This window comes from Oculina patagonica, chromosome 13 (assembly GCF_052425735.1).
Source record: "Oculina patagonica isolate OP01 chromosome 13, crgOcupat, whole genome shotgun sequence".
Taxonomy (NCBI): Eukaryota; Metazoa; Cnidaria; class Anthozoa; order Scleractinia; family Oculinidae; genus Oculina; species Oculina patagonica.
The window spans coordinates 1,887,921-1,901,367 of record NC_135770.1 but is presented as its reverse complement, the minus strand read 5'-3'; the positions used below and the strand labels follow the sequence as shown (position 1 = coordinate 1,901,367).

Here is a 13,447-nt window from a genome sequence, read left to right as displayed (position 1 = left end):
TTTTCTGCAATAAATTATTAGTTTAATCATAGTTGGTATTTACTTCTATAACACCAATTACCGCTGGTGTTTGCGGAATATTTAAATACCCAATTATAGTGAGCTCACTATTAGCATTTCCCAAACCATTGCAAAAGAACAAAAATAGCCCTCTTCTCATCAGGAACCCAGAAGGACTACCTGGTAAATAGGTATGAAAGGGAGGGAAAGCCAAATGAAATTTACACTTTCCGAGTGCTTGTTTGATTAAATTTAGTCACGAAGGAGGGGGAATGGGCACGAGTTTATTTGTAATAAACCAAGGAGATAACCTATTGACCCGCACGTTTCAAACCATTTGGTACCATTTGGCTGGGATCTACGTGCAGTTTGTCTTTAGAAATGGCTTGGAAAACTATCGTTAAACTAAGGTTCGGCGAGTTACCTTGATTTTCTTCGTTTTACCACTCTGGCAGTTTGCTGCTTGCTCGACTCTAGCCGCCGCCTCTATCAATGTTAAGTCATCTATATCTGCGGTTGCCATTTCTTGGTTTGGAAGAGTCATGTTTGAGACAAACCGGTGAGTTAGACTTTTTGGTATCGCTTAATGTTTAACGAAAAAATTCCATCTTAAAGACGAAAGAAAAAAGATTCTTACCAATTTTTTGCTGTCTTTCGTTCATGAAATTGCCCAAAGACGAGTTGCGTGGCGTGTAGACTACGACATAGTAAAATTTGAAATTTTAAACGAGAAGGCCAATTGCGAGAGCCATTATAGCTCGCGCTTGGAACAGAAATTAAAAGATTTGAAATTCGATTGAGCAGTACGAATTTTTATATTTATTTCATTTGTGTTCCCTGTTAACTTGGGGGCTTGTGTTTAGTTAAGTTTGAAATTAACTACTGCAAGCCGATAGCATTTGGCTCAGTTTAAAATAGCATTGCGTAGTTTTCCCTAAGATGATTTAGTTTTCCTTCGAGTCGAAGGTTTTTAGCATAAACTCTTAAACCGTTGGATTGTATTCCAATATCAAATTTCGAAAGACATATGGCGACATTTATTTCGCTCTGTAACCGACAACTGAAATTTGAAATGAGCAATTTGTTTCTGTTATGCACTAATTTGCAAGAAACAGAGTTTTGCTTTCGATATGGCTCCAGATCTTTCGCCATTTGAAATGCTTCATAATTGGAGAAAAAGTGTAACAAGAACACGAGGAGTAACCGGAGAAATTCGCAGAGAGATTTATTCCATTAGCGATTTGTATGAGAAGAAAACTCAGTATTCCTTGGAGCTTTACAAGTTGAATTACATTAACGATGAAGAGTTTGTCTTTGAGGCCGGTGAGGTGAGAAGTAATCATTCTGTGAGGAATGCTGAAATAGCCAAAGAACGGTGTGAAAATGAAATGAAAATAAAGGCTATGCAAGATCAGATTGATAAAATTGTGGATAACCGTCTGACGTTTCTAACTTCTGAAGTAAATCTTTTGAGGAGAAAATTGAGGAACAAAAGCTTTTTTAGCAGTCGTAAAAGCTCTGGAACTATAAAAGCCCTTGATGGAGAGGTTTATGAAATCAGGAACATTTCCAAGAATTACGAAAGACTAGTTCGAAAGAGACATGAATTGTATAAGTTACAAGTTGTTGGCGGTGTAAAAACATTCCGACGAGAGTTGGAGGAGGCTGATTTAAAGGCTGAATTAGAGAAGAAAAGGTCTAATTTACATAATTTTACCAGTCTTAAATTAGATGATGTTTATGATTGCATACTAGAAAAAAATGGTGGTTATGTTACGGGGGGGATAGGAAATAAGTCTTCTGTTCAGTATGCTAATAGTTTTAAACAGCATGCGGAGGCTGCCTTATTGAAATATGTTTTATTTAACTCCGGGCAGGGATCAAAGCCCCGCCACTATTCTTTTAATTTAAAAAATAAGATGCGCAAACCAAAGAGTTATCCTAGTTCCACGAGATTTCAAATAAGGTATAATTTGTTGCATCCTGGTTTGGGGAGGAAAGAGCGGGATTTTGTTTATTCATCATTGCAGATTATTGACAGGATTTTTATTAAGTATAGGAGAGGTGGGAATAATTTTAATGGGGGGAGGCCAACTAGAGAGAGGTTTATTGTAGATCAATTGGAAAGATTTTTGAACAAGTGCCCTGTGGTTTTAAGAGAGAGTGATAAAAAAATGGGATGGTCGCTTAATACAGAGGAGTGGTATCGTGATGAGTACAAGCGACAGTTAGATACCCCATCATACAAATGGGTTGGTGGATTAGATATGGTTGATGGTATAAAACTGAATTGCCGAGAAGAACTTAAAACTTTGGTTCAAAAACATAGGGATATTCTTAGTGTTCCTGAGCTACGTTGGTTTAATTTAGAGGGGGAGAGGAGTACACTTTGCCTAGTTTGAATTTATTACCTAAAGTACACAAATTATCTGAGGAGGCTTCTACCAAAAATGAAAAACTATTAAGGGGAAGGCCTATAATAACTGGACACAGCTGGTGTATCGTAGAGGCGTCAAAATTTATTCAGAAAGAGTTGAGAGGGGTTATTTGTAAATTCAAGGGTTTTTTGAGGGATTTGAATATGAGAGTCACTTTGCTTGGAAGTAGTAATGAATTGGTGGACATTTTACGAGATAAGAAGTTTCAGTTTTGGGGGGCTAATACTTTTGCTACTTTTGATTTTAAGGATTTGTATACTAATATTTTATTTGAGGATGCCCAAAAAACTCTGCGGGATTTGGTTGGTATTTTAAAATTGGATAGTCATAGGATTTCATTTGCTCTAGAACTTTATAGATTTTGTAATAGGTGGAATTATTTTAATGTAGGGCTAGATGTGTTTAAACAGGTAGAGGGATTAAGTATGGGTTGCTATTTCAGCAAGGAAATAAGTGATTTGGTTCTTATGTACTCTGAATATCAGTATAATCTTGTTTCTGTTGGGAGGGGGGTTCGATTATTGAAGAGGTATGCGGATGATGGTATAATGATATTTGGTTCTAACGACTCAGATTTTATAGTAAAGGAAATGGGTAGATTGATGCTATTTTATCCTAGTAATTTAGTCATAAATGTAAAGTTAAATAGGACAAATTGCCAGTACTTGGATTTAAATTTATCTTTTGATGATGTAACTGCTACAGAAGAAAGGGTGCATTATAGCACCTTTTTCAAAAAATTACATAAGTTTTCATATTTAGATCCTAACTCTAATCATCCTAGGCATGTATTTAAAGGTCTAATTAAGACAGAATGTATCAGGTATATAAGGAATTCATGCAGTAATGATGATTATCAACACTCTTTGAGGTTGTTTAAATTAAGGTTGCTGCGCTTGGGATATAAGCTTAGCTTTATAAAAAAGAATTCATTGAGCTATTTAGAATATGAGGGAGGTTTGAAAAGTAAAGAAAAATCTATTGTTAAAGATGTAGTATATACTATGGAATATGATAGGCAAACAAATATAACAGGAAGTATACAAGGGTTGTTTACGCATGCTTTCGCTGGTTTGGGATTACATGGGGGTGTTTTCATAGCTAAAAAGGTAATGCCTAAATTACGAAATGTGTTAAGTACTCGAAAGATTTTACATGAGAAAATGCAGAAATTTAGATTTCCTTAGAGTTGGGTAATTAAAATTTAATTTTCTAGAGTTCAGTTATTGAATAAAGGAATTATTTTAAAGTTTGTTTTTAAAAGAGAAAGAGAGATTAATTGGTTTGAATAAAATTCTTAGTTATCTTTTCAAATTGGTTGCTTGTAGAGTTAATTAGATTTAATCTAATTTAAATGGCTATAAAAACCCACAAAAAGTTATCGAGCCATGAGGGACCTTCCCAGATACATCCTACCGCTTTTACAGGACCCAGTCTTTATCAAGGCCGGCTTCCTGTGGGTACAAAAAAACAATAAAAAATGCTGTTCTACAAACATGCTCGTCTATCTCAAGGGCGAGTAGAGGTCTGACACAGCTGACCCACGGGGACTGCATCTTAGGTTGGACATGGTCCGCCATATGGTGGGATGTTGATCCGGCATATGGTTAAAGCAAATTGTTTTTGAATTATTTTGCGAAAGACTAATTCCATCGCTGTGGGCGCCATTTTTTGATATTAAAACCCAGTAGTGCAAGAACTAGCTAAGTTTTAATATTTCGGTTTTTATGCTTATGTAAGTAATGGATGCATATAACCCCCCAATGAACAAATGAAAGACAGGCCCACAGCAATCATGTACTAAATACACGAAAGCCTGTATAGCCAAAACAAACAGATGAACACGGAGAGACAAGTATGCATCCTAACGGTTGCATGACTTAGATTTTACTTGTTTATTATTTGAATATTTGAATAATTTTTGAATAATTTTGAAGATTCTTTTTTAAAAAATCTTGTTTAGGGTAGGTTACATTTTAAATTTTATTTCTTCTTTAAATACTTCCTTATTTTATTTTCTTCTCTTTTAATAAATACGTTTTGATGAAAATAGTTTGAATGTTTTATAAGTAACTGGGTGTTGGGAAGCAGATTAAGCATTTACCCACTAGGGTGTTTATGAGTAGAGGACTAGTTTTATCTCGGTTGACGTCTTTTAACAGTAGTGTAAAAATAGCTAAAATTAACATTTCGTTTTTTTGTTTATTTATATATCGAGTAATGGACATAGACAATCTCCATAAGCAAAAATGAAGGACAGGCTCCCAAGTAACCATGCACTTACTATACTAAGGTACGATTTTCGGAATTCAAAAAAACGAACACAGAGAGAGAAGTCTGTGTCCTAAAAGCTGTACGACTATAGGTTTTATTTGATTATTTTAAAAATAATTAATGAGATTCTATGTTGGATATTTATAAATTGGTAGGATTTGAAAAAAGGTTTTATGATTATAGCTGGTTTTATTTGATTATTTTAAATTTTGAGATTCTTTGCTGGATATTTGTAAATTGGTAGAATTACTTGATTATTTGGATACGTGTAAATTGGTATGATTACAAAAAGAGTTTTATGTTTCTATTTAGTGCCTGGGTGCTGACCATTGTAAACAGTTTGCTCAGCCACGCAGGACCAGCTGTGGTACTACAACCAATGCCTGGGTGCTGACTTGAAATGCGCAACGGAATGCAGACAAAAACTATAATCACAGTCAGAATGATCATCAGTTCCAGCAAATATTCACATCAACGAAAATGTGCAGACATCCGAGAGACAAACCGCAAATTCAAACGCTCAGGCTGCCCTAACATATTCTGGAGACTAGTAGACTAAAGGTTTGATTGAATTCGTATTTTTCTTTATAGGTGGAGGAGGGAGGGGGGGGGGGGGGGTTTCTGTTAAAATTTTTCTTCCTAAAATAATTCTTTTTTATGAAATTTTTCTTGTCTAAAAAAACAATGGTTAGACCATTAAGACTGGTATATACCGCTTGTGTAATCTTACTGTATGATTTGTAGGGTGCTCCTCATAAGATAATTAGTTATGATGTACATATGGTGGGTTTGTAAAACCGCATATATGTATACTACGGGTATATTATTTGTGTAGATGCGGAGGTGGGTCTATTATTGGCAAAAGTTTAGTGTGTTTACTGAATGATATGTCTTGTATGAATGAATTTGTATTACTTTTTGTATTGCAGAGTAAACCCAAATAAAGATGGTATAATCCTTTATTTTTGTTTTTGTTTTTTAGTCTGCGGCAGAGAGGAGTTCATGGAGAGTAACAGGCCTCTGTAGAAAGAGTAATAAAAACAGAGAACTATCACAGTGTTCCATTACTTTATAATGGAGATTGCTTATTGCAAAAAGAAATAAACAGAAATTATATTTGTTGCTTAAAAATAAAAGATATTTTCTCTTGCTTCTTTGAAATTTTGATTTTAATTTTGTTTTGTTTTTAAAAAATACAGATTTCTGAAAATTCTGTTTACACTTTATACTTATTTACTTCTTTTCAACATCACTTTTGTTATAGAAATAAATCTTTTTGCCATTAGATTAAGCTTTGGAAAACTCCCTGCATATTTTTCGTAAGGGATCTCAATTCCGCAGCCATTCTAGTGAGTTGCGCAGCCATTTGTTTTGCTCTGATTTGTTTCCTTAATAATAGCGATATTTTTTGTTCTCTTTCTTTCTTTTCTTTGTTCAATTTTTTGTTCTTTTCTTTGATTTCCTTATTTATCTTTTTAAATTTCTTAATTAATTTGATCCTTTTTTTCTTTTCTTCCTTGTTTTTCTGTTCTTTCTTTCCTTTCTTTTTGTTACATCTGGTTTTCTGCAATAAATTATTAGTTTAATCATAGTTGGTATTTACTTCTATAACACCAATTACCGCTGGTGTTTGCGGAATATTTAAATACCCAATTATAGTGAGCTCACTATTAGCATTTCCCAAACCATTGCAAAAGAACAAAAATAGCCCTCTTCTCATCAGGAACCCAGAAGGACTACCTGGTAAATAGGTATGAAAGGGAGGGAAAGCCAAATGAAATTTACACTTTCCGAGTGCTTGTTTGATTAAATTTAGTCACGAAGGAGGGGGAATGGGCACGAGTTTATTTGTAATAAACCAAGGAGATAACCTATTGACCCGCACGTTTCAAACCATTTGGTACCATTTGGCTGGGATCTACGTGCAGTTTGTCTTTAGAAATGGCTTGGAAAACTATCGTTAAACTAAGGTTCGGCGAGTTACCTTGATTTTCTTCGTTTTACCACTCTGGCAGTTTGCTGCTTGCTCGACTCTAGCCGCCGCCTCTATCAATGTTAAGTCATCTATATCTGCGGTTGCCATTTCTTGGTTTGGAAGAGTCATGTTTGAGACAAACCGGTGAGTTAGACTTTTTGGTATCGCTTAATGTTTAACGAAAAAATTCCATCTTAAAGACGAAAGAAAAAAGATTCTTACCAATTTTTTGCTGTCTTTCGTTCATGAAATTGCCCAAAGACGAGTTGCGTGGCGTGTAGACTACGACATAGTAAAATTTGAAATTTTAAACGAGAAGGCCAATTGCGAGAGCCATTATAGCTCGCGCTTGGAACAGAAATTAAAAGATTTGAAATTCGATTGAGCAGTACGAATTTTTATATTTATTTCATTTGTGTTCCCTGTTAACTTGGGGGCTTGTGTTTAGTTAAGTTTGAAATTAACTACTGCAAGCCGATAGCATTTGGCTCAGTTTAAAATAGCATTGCGTAGTTTTCCCTAAGATGATTTAGTTTTCCTTCGAGTCGAAGGTTTTTAGCATAAACTCTTAAACCGTTGGATTGTATTCCAATATCAAATTTCGAAAGACATATGGCGACATTTATTTCGCTCTGTAACCGACAACTGAAATTTGAAATGAGCAATTTGTTTCTGTTATGCACTAATTTGCAAGAAACAGAGTTTTGCTTTCGATATGGCTCCAGATCTTTCGCCATTTGAAATGCTTCATAATTGGAGAAAAAGTGTAACAAGAACACGAGGAGTAACCGGAGAAATTCGCAGAGAGATTTATTCCATTAGCGATTTGTATGAGAAGAAAACTCAGTATTCCTTGGAGCTTTACAAGTTGAATTACATTAACGATGAAGAGTTTGTCTTTGAGGCCGGTGAGGTGAGAAGTAATCATTCTGTGAGGAATGCTGAAATAGCCAAAGAACGGTGTGAAAATGAAATGAAAATAAAGGCTATGCAAGATCAGATTGATAAAATTGTGGATAACCGTCTGACGTTTCTAACTTCTGAAGTAAATCTTTTGAGGAGAAAATTGAGGAACAAAAGCTTTTTTAGCAGTCGTAAAAGCTCTGGAACTATAAAAGCCCTTGATGGAGAGGTTTATGAAATCAGGAACATTTCCAAGAATTACGAAAGACTAGTTCGAAAGAGACATGAATTGTATAAGTTACAAGTTGTTGGCGGTGTAAAAACATTCCGACGAGAGTTGGAGGAGGCTGATTTAAAGGCTGAATTAGAGAAGAAAAGGTCTAATTTACATAATTTTACCAGTCTTAAATTAGATGATGTTTATGATTGCATACTAGAAAAAAATGGTGGTTATGTTACGGGGGGGATAGGAAATAAGTCTTCTGTTCAGTATGCTAATAGTTTTAAACAGCATGCGGAGGCTGCCTTATTGAAATATGTTTTATTTAACTCCGGGCAGGGATCAAAGCCCCGCCACTATTCTTTTAATTTAAAAAATAAGATGCGCAAACCAAAGAGTTATCCTAGTTCCACGAGATTTCAAATAAGGTATAATTTGTTGCATCCTGGTTTGGGGAGGAAAGAGCGGGATTTTGTTTATTCATCATTGCAGATTATTGACAGGATTTTTATTAAGTATAGGAGAGGTGGGAATAATTTTAATGGGGGGAGGCCAACTAGAGAGAGGTTTATTGTAGATCAATTGGAAAGATTTTTGAACAAGTGCCCTGTGGTTTTAAGAGAGAGTGATAAAAAAATGGGATGGTCGCTTAATACAGAGGAGTGGTATCGTGATGAGTACAAGCGACAGTTAGATACCCCATCATACAAATGGGTTGGTGGATTAGATATGGTTGATGGTATAAAACTGAATTGCCGAGAAGAACTTAAAACTTTGGTTCAAAAACATAGGGATATTCTTAGTGTTCCTGAGCTACGTTGGTTTAATTTAGAGGGGGGAGAGGAGTACACTTTGCCTAGTTTGAATTTATTACCTAAAGTACACAAATTATCTGAGGAGGCTTCTACCAAAAATGAAAAACTATTAAGGGGAAGGCCTATAATAACTGGACACAGCTGGTGTATCGTAGAGGCGTCAAAATTTATTCAGAAAGAGTTGAGAGGGGTTATTTGTAAATTCAAGGGTTTTTTGAGGGATTTGAATATGAGAGTCACTTTGCTTGGAAGTAGTAATGAATTGGTGGACATTTTACGAGATAAGAAGTTTCAGTTTTGGGGGGCTAATACTTTTGCTACTTTTGATTTTAAGGATTTGTATACTAATATTTTATTTGAGGATGCCCAAAAAACTCTGCGGGATTTGGTTGGTATTTTAAAATTGGATAGTCATAGGATTTCATTTGCTCTAGAACTTTATAGATTTTGTAATAGGTGGAATTATTTTAATGTAGGGCTAGATGTGTTTAAACAGGTAGAGGGATTAAGTATGGGTTGCTATTTCAGCAAGGAAATAAGTGATTTGGTTCTTATGTACTCTGAATATCAGTATAATCTTGTTTCTGTTGGGAGGGGGGTTCGATTATTGAAGAGGTATGCGGATGATGGTATAATGATATTTGGTTCTAACGACTCAGATTTTATAGTAAAGGAAATGGGTAGATTGATGCTATTTTATCCTAGTAATTTAGTCATAAATGTAAAGTTAAATAGGACAAATTGCCAGTACTTGGATTTAAATTTATCTTTTGATGATGTAACTGCTACAGAAGAAAGGGTGCATTATAGCACCTTTTTCAAAAAATTACATAAGTTTTCATATTTAGATCCTAACTCTAATCATCCTAGGCATGTATTTAAAGGTCTAATTAAGACAGAATGTATCAGGTATATAAGGAATTCATGCAGTAATGATGATTATCAACACTCTTTGAGGTTGTTTAAATTAAGGTTGCTGCGCTTGGGATATAAGCTTAGCTTTATAAAAAAGAATTCATTGAGCTATTTAGAATATGAGGGAGGTTTGAAAAGTAAAGAAAAATCTATTGTTAAAGATGTAGTATATACTATGGAATATGATAGGCAAACAAATATAACAGGAAGTATACAAGGGTTGTTTACGCATGCTTTCGCTGGTTTGGGATTACATGGGGGTGTTTTCATAGCTAAAAAGGTAATGCCTAAATTACGAAATGTGTTAAGTACTCGAAAGATTTTACATGAGAAAATGCAGAAATTTAGATTTCCTTAGAGTTGGGTAATTAAAATTTAATTTTCTAGAGTTCAGTTATTGAATAAAGGAATTATTTTAAAGTTTGTTTTTAAAAGAGAAAGAGAGATTAATTGGTTTGAATAAAATTCTTAGTTATCTTTTCAAATTGGTTGCTTGTAGAGTTAATTAGATTTAATCTAATTTAAATGGCTATAAAAACCCACAAAAAGTTATCGAGCCATGAGGGACCTTCCCAGATACATCCTACCGCTTTTACAGGACCCAGTCTTTATCAAGGCCGGCTTCCTGTGGGTACAAAAAAACAATAAAAAATGCTGTTCTACAAACATGCTCGTCTATCTCAAGGGCGAGTAGAGGTCTGACACAGCTGACCCACGGGGACTGCATCTTAGGTTGGACATGGTCCGCCATATGGTGGGATGTTGATCCGGCATATGGTTAAAGCAAATTGTTTTTGAATTATTTTGCGAAAGACTAATTCCATCGCTGTGGGCGCCATTTTTTGATATTAAAACCCAGTAGTGCAAGAACTAGCTAAGTTTTAATATTTCGGTTTTTATGCTTATGTAAGTAATGGATGCATATAACCCCCCAATGAACAAATGAAAGACAGGCCCACAGCAATCATGTACTAAATACACGAAAGCCTGTATAGCCAAAACAAACAGATGAACACGGAGAGACAAGTATGCATCCTAACGGTTGCATGACTTAGATTTTACTTGTTTATTATTTGAATATTTGAATAATTTTTGAATAATTTTGAAGATTCTTTTTTAAAAAATCTTGTTTAGGGTAGGTTACATTTTAAATTTTATTTCTTCTTTAAATACTTCCTTATTTTATTTTCTTCTCTTTTAATAAATACGTTTTGATGAAAATAGTTTGAATGTTTTATAAGTAACTGGGTGTTGGGAAGCAGATTAAGCATTTACCCACTAGGGTGTTTATGAGTAGAGGACTAGTTTTATCTCGGTTGACGTCTTTTAACAGTAGTGTAAAAATAGCTAAAATTAACATTTCGTTTTTTTGTTTATTTATATATCGAGTAATGGACATAGACAATCTCCATAAGCAAAAATGAAGGACAGGCTCCCAAGTAACCATGCACTTACTATACTAAGGTACGATTTTCGGAATTCAAAAAAACGAACACAGAGAGAGAAGTCTGTGTCCTAAAAGCTGTACGACTATAGGTTTTATTTGATTATTTTAAAAATAATTAATGAGATTCTATGTTGGATATTTATAAATTGGTAGGATTTGAAAAAAGGTTTTATGATTATAGCTGGTTTTATTTGATTATTTTAAATTTTGAGATTCTTTGCTGGATATTTGTAAATTGGTAGAATTACTTGATTATTTGGATACGTGTAAATTGGTATGATTACAAAAAGAGTTTTATGTTTCTATTTAGTGCCTGGGTGCTGACCATTGTAAACAGTTTGCTCAGCCACGCAGGACCAGCTGTGGTACTACAACCAATGCCTGGGTGCTGACTTGAAATGCGCAACGGAATGCAGACAAAAACTATAATCACAGTCAGAATGATCATCAGTTCCAGCAAATATTCACATCAACGAAAATGTGCAGACATCCGAGAGACAAACCGCAAATTCAAACGCTCAGGCTGCCCTAACATATTCTGGAGACTAGTAGACTAAAGGTTTGATTGAATTCGTATTTTTCTTTATAGGTGGAGGAGGGAGGGGGGGGGGGGGGTTTCTGTTAAAATTTTTCTTCCTAAAATAATTCTTTTTTATGAAATTTTTCTTGTCTAAAAAAACAATGGTTAGACCATTAAGACTGGTATATACCGCTTGTGTAATCTTACTGTATGATTTGTAGGGTGCTCCTCATAAGATAATTAGTTATGATGTACATATGGTGGGTTTGTAAAACCGCATATATGTATACTACGGGTATATTATTTGTGTAGATGCGGAGGTGGGTCTATTATTGGCAAAAGTTTAGTGTGTTTACTGAATGATATGTCTTGTATGAATGAATTTGTATTACTTTTTGTATTGCAGAGTAAACCCAAATAAAGATGGTATAATCCTTTATTTTTGTTTTTGTTTTTTAGTCTGCGGCAGAGAGGAGTTCATGGAGAGTAACAGGCCTCTGTAGAAAGAGTAATAAAAACAGAGAACTATCACAGTGTTCCATTACTTTATAATGGAGATTGCTTATTGCAAAAAGAAATAAACAGAAATTATATTTGTTGCTTAAAAATAAAAGATATTTTCTCTTGCTTCTTTGAAATTTTGATTTTAATTTTGTTTTGTTTTTAAAAAATACAGATTTCTGAAAATTCTGTTTACACTTTATACTTATTTACTTCTTTTCAACATCACTTTTGTTATAGAAATAAATCTTTTTGCCATTAGATTAAGCTTTGGAAAACTCCCTGCATATTTTTCGTAAGGGATCTCAATTCCGCAGCCATTCTAGTGAGTTGCGCAGCCATTTGTTTTGCTCTGATTTGTTTCCTTAATAATAGCGATATTTTTTGTTCTCTTTCTTTCTTTTCTTTGTTCAATTTTTTGTTCTTTTCTTTGATTTCCTTATTTATCAGTAAAAGCCGAAATATTAAAACCTACTGAGTTCCGAAACTTTTTGGTTTTAATATCACAAATGGCATCCCACAGCGTTGGAACTATTCCTTCGCTTCAAATAATCAAAAACAATTTTTTATTGTTTTTTTGTACCCACAGGAAGCCGGCCTTGATAAAGACTGGGTCCTGTAAAAGCGGTAGGATGTATCTGGGAAGGTCCCTCATGGCTCGATAACTTTTTGTGGGTTTTTATAGCCATTTAAATTAGATTAAATCTAATTAACTCTACAAGCAACCAATTTGAAAAGATAACTAAGAATTTTATTCAAACCAATTAATCTCTCTTTCTCTTTTAAAAACAAACTTTAAAATAATTCCTTTATTCAATAACTGAACTCTAGAAAATTAAATTTTAATTACCCAACTCTAAGGAAATCTAAATTTCTGCATTTTCTCATGTAAAATCTTTCGAGTACTTAACACATTTCGTAATTTAGGCATTACCTTTTTAGCTATGAAAACACCCCCATGTAATCCCAAACCAGCGAAAGCATGCGTAAACAACCCTTGTATACTTCCTGTTATATTTGTTTGCCTATCATATTCCATAGTATATACTACATCTTTAACAATAGATTTTTCTTTACTTTTCAAACCTCCCTCATATTCTAAATAGCTCAATGAATTCTTTTTTATAAAGCTAAGCTTATATCCCAAGCGCAGCAACCTTAATTTAAACAACCTCAAAGAGTGTTGATAATCATCATTACTGCATGAATTCCTTATATACCTGATACATTCTGTCTTAATTAGACCTTTAAATACATGCCTAGGATGATTAGAGTTAGGATCTAAATATGAAAACTTATGTAATTTTTTGAAAAAGGTGCTATAATGCACCCTTTCTTCTGTAGCAGTTACATCATCAAAAGATAAATTTAAATCCAAGTACTGGCAATTTGTCCTATTTAACTTTACATTTATGACTAAATTACTAGGATAAAATAGC

At 34.1% G+C, this 13,447-nt stretch overlaps 2 long non-coding RNA genes across 4 annotated transcripts; both read left to right on the top strand.

Moving 5' to 3' along the window:
- The first annotated feature begins 137 nt into the window (after positions 1-137).
- LOC144635140 (uncharacterized) lies at positions 138-5,993 on the top strand. Of its 2 annotated transcripts, none has more exons than XR_013567322.1 (3): positions 138-559; positions 5,025-5,273; positions 5,695-5,993. It is a non-coding gene; the product is annotated as an uncharacterized LOC144635140 (long non-coding RNA). The 2 variants fall into 2 exon arrangements; XR_013567323.1 differs by lacking the exon at positions 138-559 and adding an exon at positions 3,673-4,731.
- Positions 5,994-6,409: 416 nt separating this feature from the next.
- LOC144635139 (uncharacterized) lies at positions 6,410-12,259 on the top strand. Of its 2 annotated transcripts, none has more exons than XR_013567320.1 (3): positions 6,410-6,831; positions 11,298-11,546; positions 11,967-12,257. It is a non-coding gene; the product is annotated as an uncharacterized LOC144635139 (long non-coding RNA). The 2 variants fall into 2 exon arrangements; XR_013567321.1 differs by lacking the exon at positions 6,410-6,831 and adding an exon at positions 9,946-11,004 and having other exon boundaries at positions 11,967-12,259.
- The last annotated feature ends 1,188 nt before the right edge of the window (positions 12,260-13,447 follow it).